We start from the raw sequence: 23137 nt of genomic DNA, 5'->3' as shown, positions 1-23137 counted from the left end.
CTTGTGGTGTTCATCATCACACAGTTCGAAAGAACAGCAGACTTTTGTTGCATGCCACAGAATAAAGGTCATAATCTAATAGGCAGAGATATTTTTTTCCATCAATGTCCACACATATACTTATGTCAGCTTCAAACTATGAACTTTACTTGCAGATAAATGCAAAGTGAAAGAGAAGTTAAATTTATTCAATAAATTGTTCATTTAAATGAGAATGCATGATATCACCTTTATTCACTGAAGTTGTGTGTGAACTGAAAGTATTTTATATGAGTGGGAAATTGATAAAATTTCCTGCTTCATAGTTCCAGTTTTTTTGTCTGTGCATTTTTACATATTATTTTTCCCTTCTCTTTCCTTCTTTCTTCCCATGTTGACAAAGGAAAAATGCTTGGGCCAACCATAAGTAGATGTGGAATGTTGCAATATTTTCCATCCTTATTTCAATAACTCTCAAAAAAAAAAAAAAAAAGCCAAAACACCAAACCCAAACCCAAATCATGGTTGCTTGTTCTTTGAACAGTCCTTTTTTCTTTTTTTAATCTTAAGAGAAAACCTTAAGTGTGTACAAGAGCACAGTGTAATAAATACGTAAAAGAATAAAAGAGGCATTTGCATAAATCTGTATATCAGTTTATACTCATTGATTTCTTTTTATGTTTTCACAGGGGCTTTAACAATAATCAAAATAATAAAGAAAGGTAAATAGCTGAGTCCCCAGCTTTGCTTTTTGCTGCCTATTTCAGTCATGCCTGAGTTGAATTGCTTTCTTATTTCTGTTTTAGGAAGATTTTGCTGGTCTCTGTGTGATTGGTAATTGAAAAAAGACCTTATTTTTAAAAAAATTGAATTAGGAGTTATTTTAAAAAAAGGTTTATTCTGTCTATGAACCCAAAAATATTTATAGCTGTAAATACCTTCATCAGGTGGTGTTGTAAGTTACTTGCTCCCATTTCTTTTACACACAAACATGAAAACTGTTGCCATGATGCACTCATTCTTCCTGTTGTCTTCATTGTGAATCACTATGGACTGTGTATGAGAATGCACTCATGAAGAAATACCCTCTCCATCATTTATTATTTATATAGAAGCATAGATTTATTTTTCTATTAAACACCTTGGAGTGGAAGGCCTGGGATTCGGTTTGCCATGGTAGCCTCAGGACTGTACACCCTCATCTTTGCTTTAAAAGGTGTCATTTTCTCTCTTTGCTCCTCCTTGACACACACCTTGCACAGGCACAGAGGCCCCTGTCAGGGCACCCTGCATCCACCTGGCAGCTGGGTCTCACAGGGCCTCAGCCTGGATTTTCACCACCTGGGAAAACACTTGAAGAAATCATTTTTGTGTGCAAGAATGGATTGCAAGGCTATAGACCATCTGTAGATACATTGGAAATTCTTACCAGAAAGGAACCTTTTGTGTGCCTTCTTTGTTATCTCTAAAATACAACTCTGGGAGTAGACTCCTTTAGATATTCCATCTAACAATCTTTTTTTTCTTTTATTTACTGGGTCAGTCATCTGTATGCACACTACAATACAATTAAAGTTCTTTTTATACTCATTATGCAATTATTTTTTATTTATGCTATAGATATTGTTGGGTTTGGGAACTATTTTACTAAAAAAGGGCAAGTTTAAGAAAAAGGCCTAATTATTAAAATTTTTATTAAAAATGTTAATCTTATGCTGTTAATATTCTAATAGCTAAGGCTGAGGTACTTTTTGCCTGTGAAAATGTATTCAAAAGCATGCAGCAGTTTGCTGCTAGGCTTAAGGTGTAAGAGTTTCTGAACAGTCTGTAATGAAAATGTAATCCAGGGAAATTACTCATTCTTAAGCATAGGTTCTTTAATACAGTTTTGTAACCTCCTGAATATAGTGAGTGTACTTGAAAGGACAGAAATCATTATTTCCCAGAGACATAAATGTTTCTCTCGCTGAGATTTGGAAAACTTTGAATAATTGGGGATTAATGGAATAGATGGGAAAGTCATAAACTATTCTTTTACACACAGTTTAGTTCATTGAATATATTTATTAACTACCTGGAATGACTTTGTGGAAAGTCTACATTTGTAGAAGTTAGAAGTTTAAATTAAGATGACCATTTAACATATGAGCTTGAAACACAGTATTTATAAATATTCTGATTTAGAAAGATATTTCCACTGAAGAAAGCATATGTAAAGGTGCTTAAAGTAAAGCTGACTCTGAAAGCTGTCTCTGAAGTTCAATTAGAATTAACTTAAGTGAAAGCATGCCAGTAAATTCCTCTCTGCTTTAGGGAAACTTGTACCTCTGCTTTGCACTCAAGTACACAATGAAGTTTTTTCCCAAATAGGATATGTGAACTAAATGTGTCTAAACCAGGGACTGCTGTCCATGCCACACCATTGTTTATGGCATTATACACATAAATGAACTAAATTTATTTTGCTTTTTTTAGGAACTGAAACCATGAAAATGCATGAAAATGAACCAACTTTCCAAAAGGTGTAAAGCTCTCAGATGTAACTTTCAACAAAGTAGCACTAAACTCAGTTCCAAACCATGTTGTGCCATCAGGGGCCAGTTCATGATTTAAGAAGAGTTTTTATCTTTCTTGACAAAATTTGTTCCATTTCCCTTTTCTGTCCTGACATTTGCCAGATGCTTCATATCCAATTAGGCAATCCTATAAAAAAGATGTTACTACCTTATGAATTCTGGAGGGTCATTTGACTTTCATAAATTTTTATGCCTGCAAATATTAGTCCCATATAGTAGCTGTCCTGAGACCTATGAAAAACTTTCGATATATATGACGGGACAAGTAATCCTCAGTTAAAGAGAAGATTTTTTTTTTTCTTAGGCCAGCTTTGAAGGTTACTAAATAAACAAATTTTTGAAAGGTGAAAAAAGGTGAAAGCTGTACTTATCGAGACAGCATGTTTGGACTGTGACATTTTATGGAGCTGGTATCACAGACCCTGCCTTTGACTATGCTCATCAGATGCCTACCCCTTTGCTGCTGTATCAATACAGAGTGCCATTTGGTAGGCTTCTGGATCCATTTCTCCTTTGTCATTTCAAACTTAAATTGAATTTAACTATGCATTGTTTTGAAAATATCAAGACTTCAGGTATGAGGATGTCGTAAAAGGGGATTGTTAACATTTAGTAGAGAGTATTTAAGGTTTCTGAAGTGCCACTACAAAGTCTTCTAGAAATTGATCTACCCAGTATGGTACCAGCACTATAAAACTAATAAATAAAAACAAAGTTTAAGGCATGATTGGGGAGAGCTGAGCAAGTTTGGGGATGGATAGATGACAGACTGGAAGAGAAATGTGTATACATGTGCATACACATATAAGCATGTGAATTCTGCTAGGTGTCTCTTTGTGCATTTCACTGTAGCAGTTTGTGCACGTCTCTTACCCCTTCTCTTCTGACAGGAGCTTTTGAAGAGACTGCAGAAGCATCAGTATTTCCTGTTAAAAAAAAAAAACCAAACAAACAAACAAGCAAACCACCAAGTTTTTAAGCTGCTCTTATAATTTTTAGCTGCTCTTTATAATTTTTATTGGGATTTAAATGCAAAGGGGACTGTAAGACTGCTGTGTGCAGGTCTGTGATGGCAATTGAGTAAAGTACTGTTAAGAAAACAGTCAGCAATGCTTAAAACTGAAAATAAAAATAACCCCTAATTTTTTATTTATTTGAGTATTTTGGATTTTGTCTTGTTTTTTCATATTTGAAAATGTGCAATCAGTTGAGTTCCAACTGCAAGATTCTCATTATTATTTGAACAGGAAAAAAATCAAATGAAACCAAATTTTAAAAAAAAGAAAAAAAGAGTATTCGATCTACTAGGATTTCCTTTTAATCAAAAAGGGGCAATAGTCTATAATCTCTCATCAGCTTCAAAAATTTTCAGGGTGTAGAACAGGAAAACATTGATATCAGCCTTAACTAGTGTCTTCAAACAACTGAGGATTGGACAGACCCAGTATGTATAAAAAATAACCAGGTAACTGATCCAAACAATTGTCTGCATTTCTAAACATTAGAAATGCTAGTGATGGTGCACATGTGGACCTTGTGTCATTTTCAAGTCAATGGCTTAGTTGCACCCCTCTTTGTTATGTATTGCACATGTGAGACTCTCATAGAAGACATAAATTGATTTGGAGAGTCTGATTAATGTTGGGAGTTGATTTATTGACTTTGCATATGTTTTCCTAAGTATCTGTGTCTTTTTATTTTACTCTTTCTCTTCAAGCATCCCGTATCTACTTCTTTCTCAGAGAAGTTCTAACTTCTTCCTGCTTCTGTGTTTCATTGAGCCACCAGATTTACCCAAGTATCTACTTTTGACTAGTAACTATGTCTGTAGTGTATAAAGCATGGCCTTAGGGTGCGTGTGAGAACTCGAGTGCTGCTCATCCTTACTACACATTCCTGGTAGCCATTAATGGTTTGGGCCCATACTACCTAGTCCTTTCTTGGCAAGACAGTGCCCCAGAGCTGTGTGTGGAGAATGCCTGGGGGGCAGTTCCCAGTGCACGGTATGAGAACGAGTGCACCAGTCCCAGCTTTCCACACTGTTCATGAGTCCCACAGCAACACTAGTAATGTCCCACCTGTCCTCATGCTGCCTTCTGGCACTTGGAAAACAAATCATAGAATCATAGAATGGTTGGGTTAGAAGGGACAATTAAGATCACCTGATGTGGGCCAGGGCACCTTCCACTAGACAGTCCTCGGTTTCATTCTCTGCTATAAAAATGTCACTCTTGCTGGTGGAACATCAGGGCTCTGTCATACAGTTTGAAATGAAAAAACCCACACCTACAAATATCAGTAATGTAAAAGAACCAGCAGCAAGATAACAAGCAGTAGATGGGTTTGTACAGTATGTCAGCCTATGCCACTTGTCCTTAAGGGCAGAGGACTCTCTGTGACCTTGTTTTATTCAGCAGTGTAGATATTGTCTCTTTGCACTCATTGGAATTAATCCTATTGTACTGTAAAAGTCTAATTTGGATTAGCTGAATTCTGCTGCAGGGAGGCTATTAGCTGGGTCTGGTTGAGATCAGTCCCACTCCAGGTGCTGCAGTTCTCTTGCTATATGTTTTTGTGTGTTTTTGTTTTGTTTGGAGGTGAGATTCCTAAAGGCTTTTACACAGTCCTTTACAATAGCTCGTTGGATTTCTCCTGTTGGGAGCACTGTGCTGTTTCAGAAGTGTTCCTTTAGAAGGTACATTATATACTGAGAGTCTGCTGGTAACTGCTGTATTTCTGTGTTTGTGCAGAAGAGAATTTGCCCTTGCTTGAGAAAGGGAAATTCGAAAAACAAATTTCCAATTGCACTGTCACAGGTGTTGAATCTTATCTCATTGGAACAAATGTACAGATAAACCCCTATGGTGTGGTCTCAGGTTCAACAAACAGCTTAGTTATTAAGGTTAAGCAGTGCTCTTGAGAGATATGCTAATGTCCACCTCATTTTTAACAAGCATAGTTTGAACGGTTTTGCAGTCTGAAGGGACACTGGGTTAGAATGGCTCGCACAGGGATGATTAACAATTGGATCTAGCACTTGAAAATACAAGGGTCTTTTGAAAAATTATTTTTAAAAGAGGTTTATGTAGCAAATATCCTGTAAGCAAAAATGTTTAAAATCATCTGTTTTACTTAGTATATGTCTTTACATACATATAATACTTTTACTGTATTTTTCTTATTATACTTTACTTTTGTATATTATGTATATTTTTATTTAAAATTATTTGACTTAGTAATTAAAATATCCTGTGTTCTTTTCTTAGTCCAAATAAATACTGAAAAATGTAGAGCTTCGTTATGAAATTTAAATAATGCCTCAATTTAAAATTGGAAAAATTTCAATACTGAATCTGGTGCAAAAATTGAAAGATTTTCTAATACTTGTCCTATGTCAGTGGTAGTATATAAATCCAGAACAAAACTATTGCAGCAGGTAAAGGACAAGTTTTAAAACTTTAAACATAAAGTTATTGTGTGCCTTATTATAGAAAACATAAGTACACTCTAACAAATATTGATAGCCTCAATTCTTAAATAACATTCTTTTGAGTGATAAATCTTTCTTTAAAATGTTTTTGGCTAAGGAGAGTCATGTGGCAAATTTCTAATGTCTAATGAAGCAAGACATCCTTCTAGCCTGGAGAAATGGCAGCATCAATTGCTGAAGAGCAACCAAATCTTCAATTGTGTAAAGACTGGATATAGATTGAACAGTAGTTTGCAAAAAAATGCATGAGGGGATTCAGGAGTTATCATGAGTGATTGGTTTTTTTGCACAAGTTGGTCTTTTGCGTAAAAAAGGGTGATTTTTTAATTGTCAAAGCTGCAGAATGATGTCAGTCTCTGGTCACCAAAATAAATTGTTTTCCTGCTGTGCACCTGTTGCCAGAAGGCAGCTGAGGAGTTGCACAAGTTTTTGTTTTCAACCTCTGCAGCTGTTGTACACCAGGAATATGTATCAGTAATGTGTATTATCTTTCCAGTGTAATGCAGCAACACAAATTTTGTAAACATGAGCTATCACTTCTTTATTCTGGATGGATTTGCTTTAGTGACAGAGGCTTCTTTGTCTACGAAGATGTTGCTATATTATGGTGGAGAGATATTTTTGGAACAAGCAGATGCTGTCAGGTCATCCTCTACCATGAACAGAACAGATTCTTCTTATCAATGTAGATGATATTTGCATTCATTTATGAAATCTTTTTACCAATGAACAGCCTGAGTTTTCCTAAACTGTGGATCAAACTAACTGGTTTTGGACATGTGCTTTAAAAGAAAGGCAATAATTCTGCAGCTAATTTTTCCCTGCATCTTTCCTTAGCACATTCCTCACAGTATGTGAGGAATTCTTTTCGTATTAACATGATCTTTTCCTGGGCGTTTTATATTTATTTATTTCAGTTCATAAGAAAGGGGACATGGGCTTGTGGAAGAAGGCTTTAAACTAAAAGTACAGTTCCTTCTTCCCTGAAGAAATATACAACTCCTTAATTTTGTAAATTATTTATCTATGTGCTTAGCTGTGCACTGAACAAACCATCCATTTTATTGATGCACCTTTTAAGAATGTTTAAGAAGAGCTACAATATATTTGCAGAAGGAGTACACAAGTTTCAGAACAGTATCTTAATATTGTATGCCTTGGGATGCTGAAAAGGATACCTGAGTGGGAAGAGCAGTTAGCTTCTTCGAGGAGGCAGCCATATTTCCTCCAGGTTTATTCTATCAAAGGAGAACACTCATGCAGGCAAAGCTTAGAAGAAGCGTTTGTAGAAGATCAGTCAATAGCACTAATTGAAATTTAAAAGAATGAACAGATGGTCTTTATGTGACTGGAAGTAGCAGGATAAAAATTAGCTCTTGTTTGCTAAGACAGCTCAGGTTCAAGAAAACACACCTGTTTATTTTTCTGATAAAAAAAATATTGTTCATACAGTTTTTATTTACAGTTATCTTTGCAGTTAAATTATTCTGCAGTGTTTTATTGTCTTTTGTAATCAGACAGATAATCAGATTTAAACTACTTACTATTATTCATATAAGTGTTTTTCCCTGTGGGTCCAATAACATTAATCATAACATCAGAATAGCAAGGTGATTTTTCCAGTTTCCTTAATCCTATTTACACCATATGGCAAACACAGTCTGACTAGAAAGACAACAAAAATATCTTCACAACTGGAAAACAGAGTTTCTTCCAAGCAATAGGAAATGAAATTCCAGTTTTCTCTGGGAGGTTTTGATGGTAGATCCTCATACAGCTTATTGTCCTAATAAAAATTCCCTAAAGAAAAGGAATGGGCATTAAATAGCTTTCCTCACCTTAGCAAATGCACAAATGATGCTCTGACAAAAAGGTCCACTGTGTATCACCCTCTGACTGGCCCTTCTAAAAGGCATCCACCATCAAGGGATTTGCTATGGCAAGGCCTCAAAACAGTTCTTGGAATTTAGTGGAAAGCAAGATCCAATTCCAAGGATTCCTAAGCTCATTTTGAGTTTCAGAAACCTGAGAAGTGTGGCTGCAACATGCCTTTATTTGGAAACAGATGGCCTTGTGTGCTAAATTGAGTGAAAACAACTTAACTATACAACAAATACCATAGTATTTAACTTCTGACTTTGAAACACAATTTAAAAGAGGAAGATAAAATAGTATGAATTTCTGTGTGCCTCGCTGAACTCACTGAAGGTCTTCCTTTGTTGCTTTCACACTTCTGGAAACTGAAGGAATTGGAATACAGAGTTTTCTGAAACTCCACTTTCTTACTGAAATTGTTCAGGATATAAAACTCTCCTGCTACCTTACTCATGGCTTTTAAGAAATCTCTCTTAGTTCATATTTATTCTATAATTCAATCAGAATTTAACATTACTAGACCATACCTCTTAAATAAGTGCAAGTCAAAGTTTTCCTCATCTTTGGGTTGTTTTGGCATTGGTCTTTAAGAGGAAAAATGCACATTCATCGTCCCTCTTTGACTAGGGAACTTCCTTGAATATACCTTTAGTCATATTTCTTAATTAGCCTTTGCATACTTAACTTTGTTCATACTACTCAAGACATTTTCAAATGTAATAAGCAGCAAATAATAGTAAATACTATGTAACAATAATACAAATTAATAAATAAATCGTATATTTTCATGAGAGTTGTCTGCCATACTTCATAATAAAATGAATTTCAAGTCATTAATTACTAGAATTAGATGAAGATGATATCTGTTAGCCATAGAATTAACCAGTTAGGCAAGAGAGCATGCTTTTCCTTTATGTGCTTTCCTGCATTTCTTTTACCATTGTCATGGTCTAACTCCAGCTGTTTGAGTTCTGAGGTCTCGTATACATTTCATTGAATGGAAAAAACTTGATTCTTAATACAAGTATTTTTTCTAAGATGCTGCATATTTTTTAAAAATTATGAAAGCCTGGTACTTTCCAGCTCATAGAAATTCTTCAGTAAGAAAACAGTTAAAGCTAATTTATAATTAGATCAGTATCAGTTAACATGGCAAAACTTCATGGTTCCTTGAATCATTGGTCCCATTTCAGGCAAACAGTTCAGAAATCAGGTCAGGAGCAAATCAAAAATACATATCATGCCTTCAAGCCAGGAAATATGCTCGCTATATCATTTACTAAACTTCATTAAGTTGCTTACAACCATAGGTAGGAAGTTATAGCAAAAAAAAAAAACAAACCCAAAACTAGAATAGAACAAAAGTAATTAGAATACACTTTAGCCCCACGTATGCCCCACAGAGCTTAGCAGTTGGAGGCCAGCCCACACTGTGAGTGAATCTCATTTAGGCTTCCTTATCTTGTTTTGGAAATTAGCAAGCGAAAAAAATATACCTTGTTACTACACATCAGACTACATTTCACCCCACTGAAATTTGCCTTACATATGCTAAATCTTATTATCCATATGGTTGTCATTTAGGCCATAGCTAACACATTTATTGTTTATTGTTCTTTAATTTTATCCATACATAACAGAATTTCAGAAAACTTAATTCTTGTCATCTATCACTACAAGTAACGAGCATAAAATGAACTAAAGAAAACCGTGGCTTTGCACAGATGGCCAAGTGCTGTCGGATAATGGTTCACATGTTGTCTTTCATCACCACCTGGATATATATTGCCTCTTAAGTAAAATATAAATACATACATATAAATACATAAATACTGAAACGCTCTCATCTGCCTGGCATGAAACCTGATCAGATCAGCTTCTCTGTTTTATCCACCATAGCTACATTTCTACAAAACACTTAAGTCAGGGATAAAATTAAGAATGACTCTATGGAATTACACATAGGATAGAGGCAAAATGTATTCCAAATTGGAAGCTTTCCTTTGAAAGTGTTTGGATCTTAATGTTAAAAATGCCTTAAGTGTTTTGTTGAATCAGAACTGCTAGGGAGAAATTCAGAAGGTAAAGAAGTGATTACCTCCTTCTTCTAAATTTGATACCGTACCATTTGGTTCTACACAGTAATCGTGATGGCTTGCAGGAATTCTTGACAGGTAGATAACCCATTCAGTCAATTAAGTAATTATCGTTTCATCACTCTTTGTTTCACTTATAGCTCATTTTCAAAAAGAAGTTTGTATTTTCAGTCTCTTTAAATGCTGTTGGAAGTGCTCAAAAGATGTTCTTCAGCAATTGCCCATGGGATTAATATGTGCTTTATGCATTATTTCCATGGTAACTTGAGAGAAGAGGAACAGGGTTTTATGCTATGTTACATCAATCTTAATTTAATTTAGGACATGTTGGTTTTGGGTTTTTTTTCCTAGGGTCAGTTTTCATTTAACAAAATATTAAACGGCCTGTAAAATGAAGATTGAAAAGGCAAATGTCCTTTAAAATAATACTGTACTGAAGTCCTTTTTCACAGTACATTTGCTTCGATCTTAGAGTAAAATAAAAGGAATCTTTTTATTGTTATTCTTATTTCTGTCAAAGCAGAAACTGATGTCTCTTGTAAGTGTTCTGTGATGATTTGAAATTTATCCCGAATATCTTGGAAACTTGCTCCTTGACCTTTTTCCTGTGCTATTTACAGTTCATGAAAGTACTAGTCATGGACAGAGGCGATTTTTTCTAAGTGAATCCAAGCAGATGATTGGGTTGATAGATTTTCAGGAGACATCTTCAGGAGCTTCTGTGTTTACTTCTTTTGAAAGTACAGTGTTGAAGCAGTTTTCTCTTTCCTACCTGGCTGTATTTTGGTTCCTATGTATATGTAGATATATGTATATATCTAAAACTACTAAATGAGACTCCCTATTCAACTACTGTTGTTACCTGGTATTTCTGCACAGGTAATGTAATATTCCCTAGAGTCAGACTTTTTATTAGTTGCTTCATATTTATATCCTTTGGTCAAATATGTATTCATTCCTAAGTAGATTACATATGAAGTATTGAGATAATGAAGAACCTGTTATAAAGGAAGCTACAAGAAATGAAAACAGCAAGTACTACTGTTGGAGATAGTGCCGTGCTAGCAAGAGACATTCATTAAAAGATTAGGTTTCGTTTCGCTGTTTGCACGTGTCGCCTCATAAACATTAAGAAATACTATGTCAGACACCATACAACTTCATCATGAAGCTGTCAGGTGTAAAAGCACGCTTTGCAGATCCAGAAATATACTGGATGGAAGGCATTTTTACAAAATATCAATAGAAAATATACTTCAGGGAACAGTTGTGCTGTGTAGAGACAGAATTACATTATAGTCGTCTCCATTAAGTTGTCAGCAGTCACGGATTGATGCCATGAAGTCATTTCCTGTTTGCAGTGGGAGGAATAGCAATCAGCTGTATGATGGAAACAACTGCATTTAGTTTACATAATGTTAACTTATCAGCAGTTTAATGCCAATCACCATATCTCAAGTACAACGGTAGAATATTTGCATGTTTACTTCACAGTGGGGCAAGTTTTCACTAGAAAGCCTTGTTGGGTATAAAATAAAATAACTCTTCATTTTGAAATTCTAAGTGATTTAGGCTGGAATTTTTCAAGAAGGGCAAATGAGTTAAAATTAAAACAATGTTTTAACAAAGTGTTTCAAACCTGAGCATTTCTATTTCACTTCTCTTATTTTTCTAATTTCTGTAGGGGGAATATACTTGAAATTCCTGGTTTGTTAATTCTTTTTTTTTCCATCTTTGAAGTGTTCCTATATGTTTCTTACTCACTACTGTTGTAGAATGCATTGATTTTGGCAGATGGTTTCAAGTCTGGGAAAAATAAATGAGGTTTTGGCTGAAACAGGGAAACGTGAGGATAGCACTTTGTAGGAAATGTTTTCTGTAGCGACACCTTCATCTGTAAATATACTTCTGGCTTTCCTCATCTCCCTTCTCTTACTCCTTACATCCTCAATTCTTGCTCACACTGTTTCCTCAACTTGGCTCCTAAAATGGGGCAATGGAAATGCTAGAGTGTATTTTTTCTCATTATATGCCCTTTATTGTGTGCTTCCTTCTCATGCTGTATTTGGGGTTAAATAATGGACAGAAAAATACAGCTGACATACAGGCTCACTTTCCTATGGAAAAATGGTCTCTCATAAGCAGTTTTTAAAGATGGCAAAGTCAGGAGTTGAACTTCAATGATCCTTAAGGGGGTCCCTTCCCACTCAGGATATTCCAGGGCATTGAAAGCATAATTATTACCTGTCTATGACAGGTTTTGGAAAAGTAGAGGAAAGAATCAAGATAATTGGGTATCACTGGAGGCACCGCATTCACATATTGCAAATCCCACCCAACCCACAAGGTTTGCATATCATGGTAAAGCAAAAATATTAGTATCAAACAGTGTAACAGAGTCTCAGGGACTTTCATTTGCTTTCTTAGTCCTTGTGAATAGGTCTACTGCCTATCCAGAAAAAATATGTTCCTTAAGCAAAAGAAAAGTTCAACATCAGACTGAAATTAACAGAAAGGTAGTATTTTGTCCATTTATGTATAATGTTTGATTTAGCTGTTTCTTGGAAATTCATGTTTTCTTGTTCAAGTGCAGGCAAACTGAGAATCTAAGTTAACTTTCCTCAGTTTTGTGAAATGCAATTTTTTTGTCCTGAGTTTTTTATAAAATCATAGTTAGATGATAATTATTAACTCGTAACCAAGGTGGCATTAAAACAACACATAGGATCACATTTTCTTTGAAGTGCATGCAAACTGACTACAGACATCTTCCACAGATCACAGGCTTGAAATCATTTGATTTGACATAATCTATGCCTTTCAAAATGACTGCCTCACTCTTTTTTCTTTGAAAAAGCCATTATGTCAGAAGAGGCATCTGATGGCTTTTCTCATAGAATCATAGGAGCGTTTAGGTTGGAAAAAATCCTTAAGTTCATTAAGTCCAAAAATCTAGTAGTTAGGATGTGTGATGGAAAGTGGCAGACCTGGATCCCCTTCCCTGTTTATTCTATGAGGATTTAATTTCATATTTCCCAGGTCTGGAGTAAATTCTTCTTGAAACTGAGTCTTGTATTACCAGAAATGTAAAGCATATGGGGCCATGAAGTGATGTCTCTGGAAGCCTGACTTAGTAGCACTGTATGCAGAGAGAAGGATTGCCTTTTAGTTCCTGAACCCTCAGAATATAGAGCAATGGATGTCTGCAGTGCAGATCATAATACAGCATGGCATTTCTCCATGGCACCCTTTCACTCTCATAGTTTATCCTTTTTGGTGCAAGGAGTGTGTGAAATAAATTGTGTGCTTGCCCATTTAATGATTATTGTACCATTTAAAGAGACCAACCTTAACCAACTTGCTACTGCCTGCCTGAGAGCATTACGCAGAGGAGACCTCCAAAGTCACCCATACCCATCCCGAATTTCAGCTGGTAGTTGAAATTGAAGAATTCCTGAGGAACTCTTCATTGTACCATGCCCATATAGATTAAATCACATGAGAATTTAGGAGTCAAGGATCTATGCATCTACTAAATGTGCAAAAAAATTAATTTTTCAGAACCCTGTAATTTTGACTGAATGTGGGCAGACCTGTGTTAGGAGTGACAGAAATTCCTCACTAGAACAGACTCTCTGCAGATGCCACTCCGTGTCTTTCTTGCAATAGGCTGGAAGTGCGATCTGGGTTTCCAGTTTCAACTTTTCTTCTAACTTCTAAAATTATTTCTGCTCTTTAATATTTTGTCTTCTATATCATCTTTTTGGGCCATTCTTACCTGGAGTGCAGGGTCTGTCTGCCAGCTCTAGTGAAGGTATATTTACTATAGTTTGCAAAAGTAAAACTCTGCCATTAATCCTCCCTTACAGTGACCTCGTTTGTATATTGAGATGGTGCTGCTGCTGTTGCTAGTACCAGTGCTTTCCTCCTGAAGGTGACAAAACGCCTTGAAGATGCTAATGAAGTACAAATCCCAACACCCCTGCATGATAATGAGATAACTTAATTCTGCAGTATTGATGGAAGAAGTTCAGGTGCAGAGGGGCCTGATGATTGTCTCCAAAGGGCATAATATTTTGAGATGTAATAACTTATAGGGCAAGATTTGAACAAAGGCTCCTGTATAGCACTGTTCACTCCTGTCATAAAGAGATACTACTGTGGCACATTTCAGATGTGAGAATGTTTGTTTTCTACTTTTCCAATCATCTCCTGCAAATTCAAATGTATATCAAGTTGCTTTGAATTGCCAAAAAATTAAACCTATTTCTGTAATTCTTCTTTGATCTAACTTACACTAAATTACATAAATCTATCTGTGTTGATTTTCAAAACCAGACTGGATAAAGCCCAGAGCTAAGAACTTTACCTGACCTCATGGCTGACCTTACTTTGAGTAGGAAGTTGGACTGGAGACCTCCTGAATTTCCCTACGTATCAATGTTTTGTGCTGTTTACTAGAGAAGTTGCATGCCTATGACAATTACATAGATGTATTATTAGCATAATATTGTGTGTGGGAACTGAATACTCAAAATAGAATTAATAAAGAATGCATTCTATTTTTTGTTATATAATACCAAAACACTAGAACTTCTTTGCCTTGTTGTAGAACCTCTCCTGCATTAAATAAGCATGTGATTTAATTATATCTAAAATGTTTCCTATTAAAACAGATAATTGTTATGAAAGCTGAAACTAGAGGATGGCTCAGAAACTATTCTGGGTGCCTGTAGTGCATATTTTCAATTTGATTTAGAAAAGATTAGAAAATGAAAATCAAATTATAATTCATGGATTGCTTCCATAATAATTGTAAAATATGTTTTGTCTGTGAAGTTTCAAGAAGTTATGCATAGCATTTTTATAATGAGTGTAGATGTGTTTACATTGCGTATAAATTTATCATTAGCTTGCATCATCCAAACCCTAGAAGCCTAGAGACTGCAGCCTAAATACCATATCCTTTCTGCAGATTAATGCATTAATTGGCACACAGTGTACATAAGCTTATTTATTTAATGAAGTCCATGATGGCCTCTGTGGGTGAATGCACACATTAAAATATTGCAAAACACGCCTAATAATTTTTCTTCCTTTAATTCATGGAACTTTTTTGTGTTAATTCTTGATTATTTTCTGAACTGTTCAAGCTTAAGGCAGAGCTAATCCATAATAAGGGAAATCCAGGGAGCCCCTGGAGTCAAGGCTGTGCTCTCTGTTTCTCAGCCTGACTTTTACTGTGTCAATAGGGAACTGAGAAAAAACTATCGTGACACTCTGTGTAGTTTCAGCAGATGAGGGTGCTGTGCTTTGTATTTAAAAGATTATTTTACCTCCTGCCTTTTAGGCAAGCTATCTTAAAAGTCGGCTGTCTGAGGGTGAATAACTAGATCCAGGCTCTTTTTCAAGGTCCTTTCACAGACAGGAAGACAAAGACCTAGTGCCCCCATTTGAATGTGCAGTTCACAGTGCAAAAACTACAGCCTATCAGCCTGTCAATCTAGTGAGAAAATCCTGCTAGTGCAGGTTGCTACAGAAAGCAGTAAAAAGAGACTGCTAGTACAGTAGCTTACTCCAGAAAGTAAAATAAAGGAACAAAAAATGTTGTACCAGGATAAGCATGTGTTGCCAGTTGCTGTAGCATGTTCCTTTAAAAAACTTTATCCAGAGTTCGAACTCATTTAGTGGTGACTACCAGTATGTAATACCAGGATCTGTTTGTTCTTCAGTGAAGGACTGTAAAGCACAGCATCTAAGCAGATATTAGGGAAAAAATAGGCTGACTCCCATATATCTGAACTTTATCATCCATCCTCAGTTGTCCAAGTAATAGCAGGGAGCATTATCTGATTTTGTTTATACCAAAGACAGTATATTTAGAAGACCTAAAAGAGAATAATAGTATGCAACACAGTTGCCTCCTTTGATTTTACTTATATGAAATATTTATGACTTGCATTCACTTTGTGATTTCCACTCCTGTTGAAAGCATACAGCTTAATAGTGATGTGAAAAGCATAGATCTTAGTATTTGTCATCTTGTGAATGGACCACAATAACTATCTGAAATCTGACCTCCTGTCTGTTGTCTGGTTACTTAAGTGGAACTGTTGTGGGACAACCCTGCAGAAAAATACAGAAAAATAATTGAAATACTCTAATTTTTAGCAGGTCTTATGTATAATTGATTTCAGTAATACTGACAGGATTGTAAAGACAGTGGATAAGCACAGTCCAGATCATGGCCATACATCTGTGACCAGCTGGAAGCTTCTTTTTCTTGAAGGGAGATATTTGGGTCCTGTATCTCCCCCAGTCAGAGTGTGCTCAGTGACAGAAGGTCCATGCCATGCTCAGGCAATATATTGACTGCCCAGCTTGGGTACCCTATCCTGTTCATTAGATATTCTATGAGTACATCAGGACAATATGGATATTAGTCTGCAAAGAACACGTGCATGTTTAACACTTAACAGACTTTCAGGGTCACGTCCAATTAACTTAAAACCCTGGCGGCAGCTAGCAAGAAACCAATGTTGGGGCATTGACCTTGAAGAGGTTGGCTTCACAGCAAGACTTGACTATTTTTAATTTTTTTTTCCTCAATGAAGAGCAAGATAAAAGGAGGTGAATACAATTCATGACAAAATTAATCTTCAGCACAGATTCTCTTTAATGTTTCTTCTGACACAGCTGCACCAGCCCAATCAAGGTTTTCTCCTGCCACCAGCAGTCTTCCTCATTTGCCGTGTACACCTCTGGCGACAGTGTTCTTCTGCCTTCCCCAGTTTATCTCTTTTGCCTTCCCCTGCACATGGAGAGGAGGCACAGTGAGTTTCATGGGAAGCCCTCTGGATTTGGAATATGCAGCCTGAGCAGCCTCCTAACTCCTGGTTGGTTGGTAGGTTTTCAGAGAGCAGAAGGAACAACAGGGAGCAGAAATCACTAGTCTTCACAGTCCCTTCATGCAAGGTATTTGGTCCTGACCTCAGACTTGGGGATTAGAGGGTTTTGTTAGGGTAGGGATGACTTGGAAAAGTCCCTTCATGGATCTGATGTGAAGGCTGTGCAAGCCACACACAGGGATTCTGTGTTGTTGCATGACTCTCTCTTACTTTTTTTCTGTAGCAGCCAGCACTTACAATACAGATCAATAAATTTCAATTAGCTTCAGGGGCTTAAAATAACCAGGCTTAAAATCTGTAGAGCAGCTTTCACCACTTCCCTTTGTCATTTTTTATCTTAAAAAAACTAAGTGAAAGTGAGGTAGAGAATATTAGTATCATGCAGTTAGGTGAAAAAATTTTTCATTTGGTTTCTTTTAGTCTTTTTCACTAGTATGATTTTGATTTAACAAGACACCACTGAGTTCCTGTAGAAAACCAGCATGCAACAAGCAAGCTGTTCTTTGCAACCAGTTGGGCTTGGTGGATGCATTTCTGTTCTCTAATGGGATTTAACTGGAGATCAGACTACACACTAGGCGAGGTGAGACTTCATACACGATACTGTTGGAGTTCTTGCTGTATCAAATAAAGCTGATATGAAAGCTTTAGCAGTGACACTGTGTATGTGTTTCTGTGAGAGGACATTATTAGAGGAAAAGAATATGAGAAATAACCAAAATCCAACATTTACTGAGATGGTGAATGATGTAAACTCAAATCTCTTACTTCTTGGCTACTGGAAGCTTGCATTTATATCCTAGTCATACCTCTGACTTTATGACAATCTTATGAAAAACTTTATAATTTATCTTTTGAAAATTAATACATGTATTAATTTTTTTCTATTTTTTAGAGCATCAACTTTATAGCTTGGCATCCTGCTCTTCATGAGATTTCCATAATTGCATGGATCTGGCCATCTAGAGACTTTCAAAGGAAATAGGTTTCAGCACAAGGGAGAAGGACAACCAGTGGGGTGGGGAGTTGGGCTTTTTCTTTTTTATAGAATAGGAAACTTTTCCTTCTCAGGATTTATCTTCAGTGGGATCTTTCTCATTGCTGGATGAGTTAGAAAGGCAGAAGCTTAAATAGCCTATAGCAGCAACACTGTACTACCTAATGTTTCTGTTTCTTTGTAAGTTTACCATATGTCTAAGTAAACTTTGGCATATAGAGCAGGGGGTCAGATCCTATCCCTTCCAAGTTCTCATCATGATCCTGTAAATTTAAAATGATCCTTTCTTCTTAATGAGGTTTTTTTGAATACATAAAAAATAGGGAATAATTTGTTGACATGAAGCGAGTACATTATATTGAGGAAAGATCCATATTAGCTGCCAAAATTGACATCAGGAAGTCATGCATCCATTCTAATCTCAGGTGGTTGCAGGAGTAAGGGTGACATGGTGTCCTTTCCTATCCTTACCTGAAATCCATTCCTCACATATTTTCAATGGCTGTGTCTATTAATATTTACTGCTGTTGCACAGTTTCCAAAACACTGGTCTCAGTACATTGCTTTCCATCTTTAATAACCCACAGTTAACTGAATCATCAATCTGTCTTCTAATTCTCCCTTATCTTTGTTAAAAACATGCACGTTGATGGGTTATTTGTAGTATGGCAAACACGCTGTTCTGAGGTGCTTTGGTTTGCTGTGCTGGGTGAATGAAGCACCACTTGTTTAGAAAACAATCTCTGCCTCCTATTGCAAAAAAGCCTGTTACACAAAGGACTGCCTGCAATGTGTGGATAGATGGTCAGTGATCAAGCCAAGCTATACATCAAATTTATGTCTCAGAAACTTTACTATTAATAATTTTTACTGTCAACTTTTAGTATCAAAGAAGAAAGTACAGCACAGTGTTTTAACACACTCCAGAACACTTTATTAAATAGCATGGCAGTATGCTGTTGTAAATTGAGGTCAGGAGGAAGGGTAGCAGTACTTTACAGGCTTAGGAACTCGGTATTTTGGTATACTGCTGGGATAAGAGCCTCTTTTCCAAGACTGTTTGCAGCTGGCAGTGTGTTGTGGCTTAACCCCAGCCTCCAACTAAGTCCCTGAGAGCTGCTGGCTCACTCGCCCACCAGTGGGATGGGGGAGACAGTCAGAAGGGTCAAAGTGAGAAAATTCATGGGGTGAGATAAAGACAGGTAAAGCAAAAGCTGTGCACAAGCAAAGAATACTATGAATTCTTTCACCATGTCCCATCGACAGGCAGGTGATCAACCACGTCCCAGAAAGCAGAGTTCCATCACAGCTCATGGTGGCTTGGGAAGACAAACTCCAACACTCCAAAAATCCCATTCCTTCTTCTCCTCCCAGCTTTACATGCTGAACATGATGTCATATGGTGTGGGATATCCCTTTGGTCATTTGGGGCCAGCTGTCCTGGCTGTGTCCTCTCCCAAATCCTTATGCACCCTCAGCCTCCTCGTGGGTGGGATGAGGAGAGAAAAGGCCTTGGCTTTGTGCAAACACTGCTCAGTAATAACTGAAGCATCCCCTTGCTACCAACAGTTTCCAGCAGAAATCCAAAACACAGACCCATACAAGCAACTGTGAAGAAAATCAGCCCTGTCCCAGCCAAAACCAGTACACACTGCAATCAGCAACTCCAATTTATTATGACAACAATAACAATAATAATAAAAAAAAAAGAAAAGAAGTGATTGTCAGAGATATAGGTAAAAACAATTATTTTGTTTATCTCAAGCAATAAAGGCAGCCAAAAGGGATCCCTGGGACACCTGAGGGAAGAAACTCTAATGCTAATTGGCACGATTTAAAAAGATGATTCTGTTATTGCCAACAGTCTAATTAAGTCATTATCTCCCCAATGTTGAGGCAATCATACCAGTTATAATTTTAATAGATGGATAACAAGGTATGTCTCAGTGTACAGACGTATATGCAAGAAGGTAGGCTCAAAGAAAGTGAAAATAGCTTTCTAATAAATACATTTTGTCTATCTTTTTATGAAACACCTCTCCTTAATGTTGTCTGCTGAATGAGCTTCATTATATTTTATGCAAATATGTAGTAGTAATTTGTCATGAGGCCACAGAAAACCAGCAAGAGAAAACAAACTATCTACATGTCCTTAATTTCACCGTTTCTCAAATGAAAAGGTTTATATTTTTAGAGAACAACAAATATTTGTTAAAGGGAAATAGTTTTGTGATTTTTTTCCTCGCAAATACTGTATGTTTGCTTTTCAGCAAATGCTCCTATATTAAACAGCTCTCTCTGGTGTTCACCCAGAAGTTGTCAAGACTGTAAGAATTAAAAAGCAGATGTACTTACTGAAAGATTTTCTGTAATGCTTTCCTCACATCTGTTCTGAGTACACTTCCCACTCTGAAAATGTCCTATCAGTATCATGCATTTTTACTAAACTATTTGACAGTGTCCTGTAATGTGCTACCCCTTCTTTGACCAGCCCATTTGCTAAATCATATGTGCTTCAAATGAAGAGTGAAGGAATGGAAAAAACACTACATATATATAGATATATAAAAATTTGCTGCAACTCAAAATAGCTGTTGTTAAGTGGATAGGCTTTGAGAGAGGAGAGAGCCTTTAACTTTGATAAGTCTTTGGAGTGCACTCTGCTCATACAACACTGTGATGCTGAAAGTAGTAGTAACTTTATTCCCATTAAAGAAGAGTTATGAACTTGAAACAGGATTTTCTTTCTCTTCGCAAGGGTTGTTCATGTCCCATGTGGCCCTTCTGCTGCATACTTTGCTTGATGTTCGTCAGGAAGGGGACAAATACAGGCCCCAATACCCCTGATATTCTGCCACCCCAAAAGAGAGCATTTCATCATGGTTTGTTTGTTTCTTTTTCAAAAATGTTGATGCTTTGAAATCAAGACTCTGTCTCAGTGACAGGATTGTGTCACTCAAGGAACAAATACCTGAATGAGAAGGGGAGTAGCCAAAAGCTCCAATGGCAAGGTGTTCTCACTCCATGTAGAGATCAGGGGTGCAGTCTTTACTTTGACTCAAGCAAGGTATGAACAGAAATGTATACTGATGTTCCTGTTTCCAGATTTTTAAATGTAAAATTCTGAAAGGTCAATTTCAAAAGTTCTAAATGGTCTTATTAAATTAGAGGAAAAGAAAAGTGACACCCTCAAAAAGACTGAAGTTTGAGATTAAATGTTTCATTCTAATACCAGGTTATTTTTGTTTACACTTTATTTTGGGCAGAACAACATAAAAATACTAAAGATGAGCTTTTGAAAGACATCCCTTGTTTGCTTAGCTGTTAGCTGCCAAGAGATCTAGCAAATTTGATAGAATTAATTCACTTCCATGACATTACTACAATTTATCCCTGGGTGGGATAAACAGGCTTTAGAAAATGACACTGCCAGGATTGGATTAAGACAATTAACTTGCATAAGGAGTCAAATCACTGACCTCTACTTTGCTTCACCTCTCATGAGTGCCACAATCCACTGGTAGAAAGATGGAAGTGATAGCCTTTACAGAGTAGAGCAGATGAGCACTCTTGTGCAGAGAACAGCTTTTGAGGAGTTGGATTTCATGTGGGTCATTCCTGGCACAATTTACTGCTGTCTACTGCTAGGGCAATTTGCATAGGGGAGATTTTTATACAGCTTGTTAATACAAGTGTAAGGGAATCACTGTCAGACAGGAGACTACACAACGGGAATGTTAACAAGGCAGCAATCTGTCATTTGCTCTCTGATAAGTTTTCCTAGTAATCTTAAAGCATAAACTAGTCATAACCTACTATGTAGAGAATTAACAAGTACCAGACTATCCCTCCTTCCACACAAATGCCTCCAGCTCTGGAAGAGTAGCACTACTGCAAAAAGGAGCCAGTAAGGCAGAAGTCATGCCCTTGCAGTGGTTCTCCATGTCACTGAAAAATTTGCTAGTGTGCTTTGCTGTTGCCTTCAAACTGAGAAGGAGAAGTAGTAAGGACAGGAGGAGAATTCTGCGACTGCAAACACAATCATAAGTCAGAGTTGGATTTCCATGAGGCTCCCAGTTCTAGAAGTGTAAAAAAATGCACAATGTGGATGAAATAATAGTCATTTTAGCAGGAGTTAAAAAAAATCACAGCTGGATGTCAGCAAACCAATTTTACCCCTTGATGTCAATACTTTTCCTGTAGATAGTGTATGTGTAACAGAGGGCTGCAAAAAATTACATGCTTTCTGGTATTGGAACCATGGAATGCTGTGGCTGATTAGGGAAACATGTCTGTACTTCACGTCGGGGGACATTTGTAAAGATTTCTTTTTGGCTCTTGTGTAGGGCTGTAATTAATTTCTTTTTAGTTTAGAGAAGGGATTGAGCTATGACTTGAATCTAACATTTCTGGTACTTGTATATCATGACAACTGCTGAATTTTGACTCCAGGAAACAGTTTCTCTGTTTATTGAGAACATACATCTGTTCTGCTGAGAGGAAACATCCATTCTTTGGGCAAGGGAATCCCTTGGCCTTGCTGCAAGTTCCCTGCCTAGAGGGCCCTCAGTGGCTCTAGAGCACACCTATCCTGCTCTAGTTTTGCTTATGGAACTGCTTTGCAGTAAAATACTGTTTCTCTGGTGTTACTTTATTTATCTACTCAGAGGAGAACAATCCTCCACATTAGTACTGTCACTGCTCACTTGCCCTGTGACTGGTGTTCCCAGTCCTAATCTCCAACAAGTGCAATGCACACCTTGTGCTGTGTTAGCTGCACACACCTGAACCTATCAGTTAGCATGTAGTATGAGTGGCCATAATACAGAAACAAAATACTTCCCATCACCAAAGAAAATTCTGACTTGTCATTCAGAGTTAAACCATGGCTTCTTTCACTTACTTCATGCCAAGTCCCATAGATCAAAAATTTTGGACTTGATGAGAAGGGAAGTATATGAAATCACCTCAGTCTGTAACCATGAACAATTCACTGCGTCTTTCTGCTTTCTGGTGTGGGCAGTGCCTGTACTCTGCAGTTTCACACATCTCACTGATCTCCTAGATAACCCACTGTAGCAGGTTCGGTTTGTAACCGGGCGGAAACACCAATTTAGTGTAGTGGTTTGGTCCAAAATACTCATTACTGTTTATCTTCTGTGAGATAAGAATTAGGAGAAAAGCAAAGCAGGCACAAAACTTGAAAGAATATTAAG

The 23137-nt window shown here is 36.8% G+C and overlaps 1 protein-coding gene across 1 annotated transcript in view; it reads left to right on the top strand.

Moving 5' to 3' along the window:
* Positions 1-23137, top strand: part of GPC6 (glypican 6) — a 527821-nt gene that overhangs the window by 98017 nt on the left and 406667 nt on the right. The window lies entirely within an intron of this gene.

Source organism: Corvus brachyrhynchos, unplaced genomic scaffold, assembly GCF_000691975.1.
Source record: "Corvus brachyrhynchos isolate BGI_N302 unplaced genomic scaffold, ASM69197v1 scaffold12, whole genome shotgun sequence".
Classification (NCBI taxonomy): Eukaryota; Metazoa; Chordata; class Aves; order Passeriformes; family Corvidae; genus Corvus; species Corvus brachyrhynchos.
The sequence above is the reverse complement of the archived record's forward strand: the minus strand, read 5'-3'. Positions and strand labels throughout refer to the sequence as shown.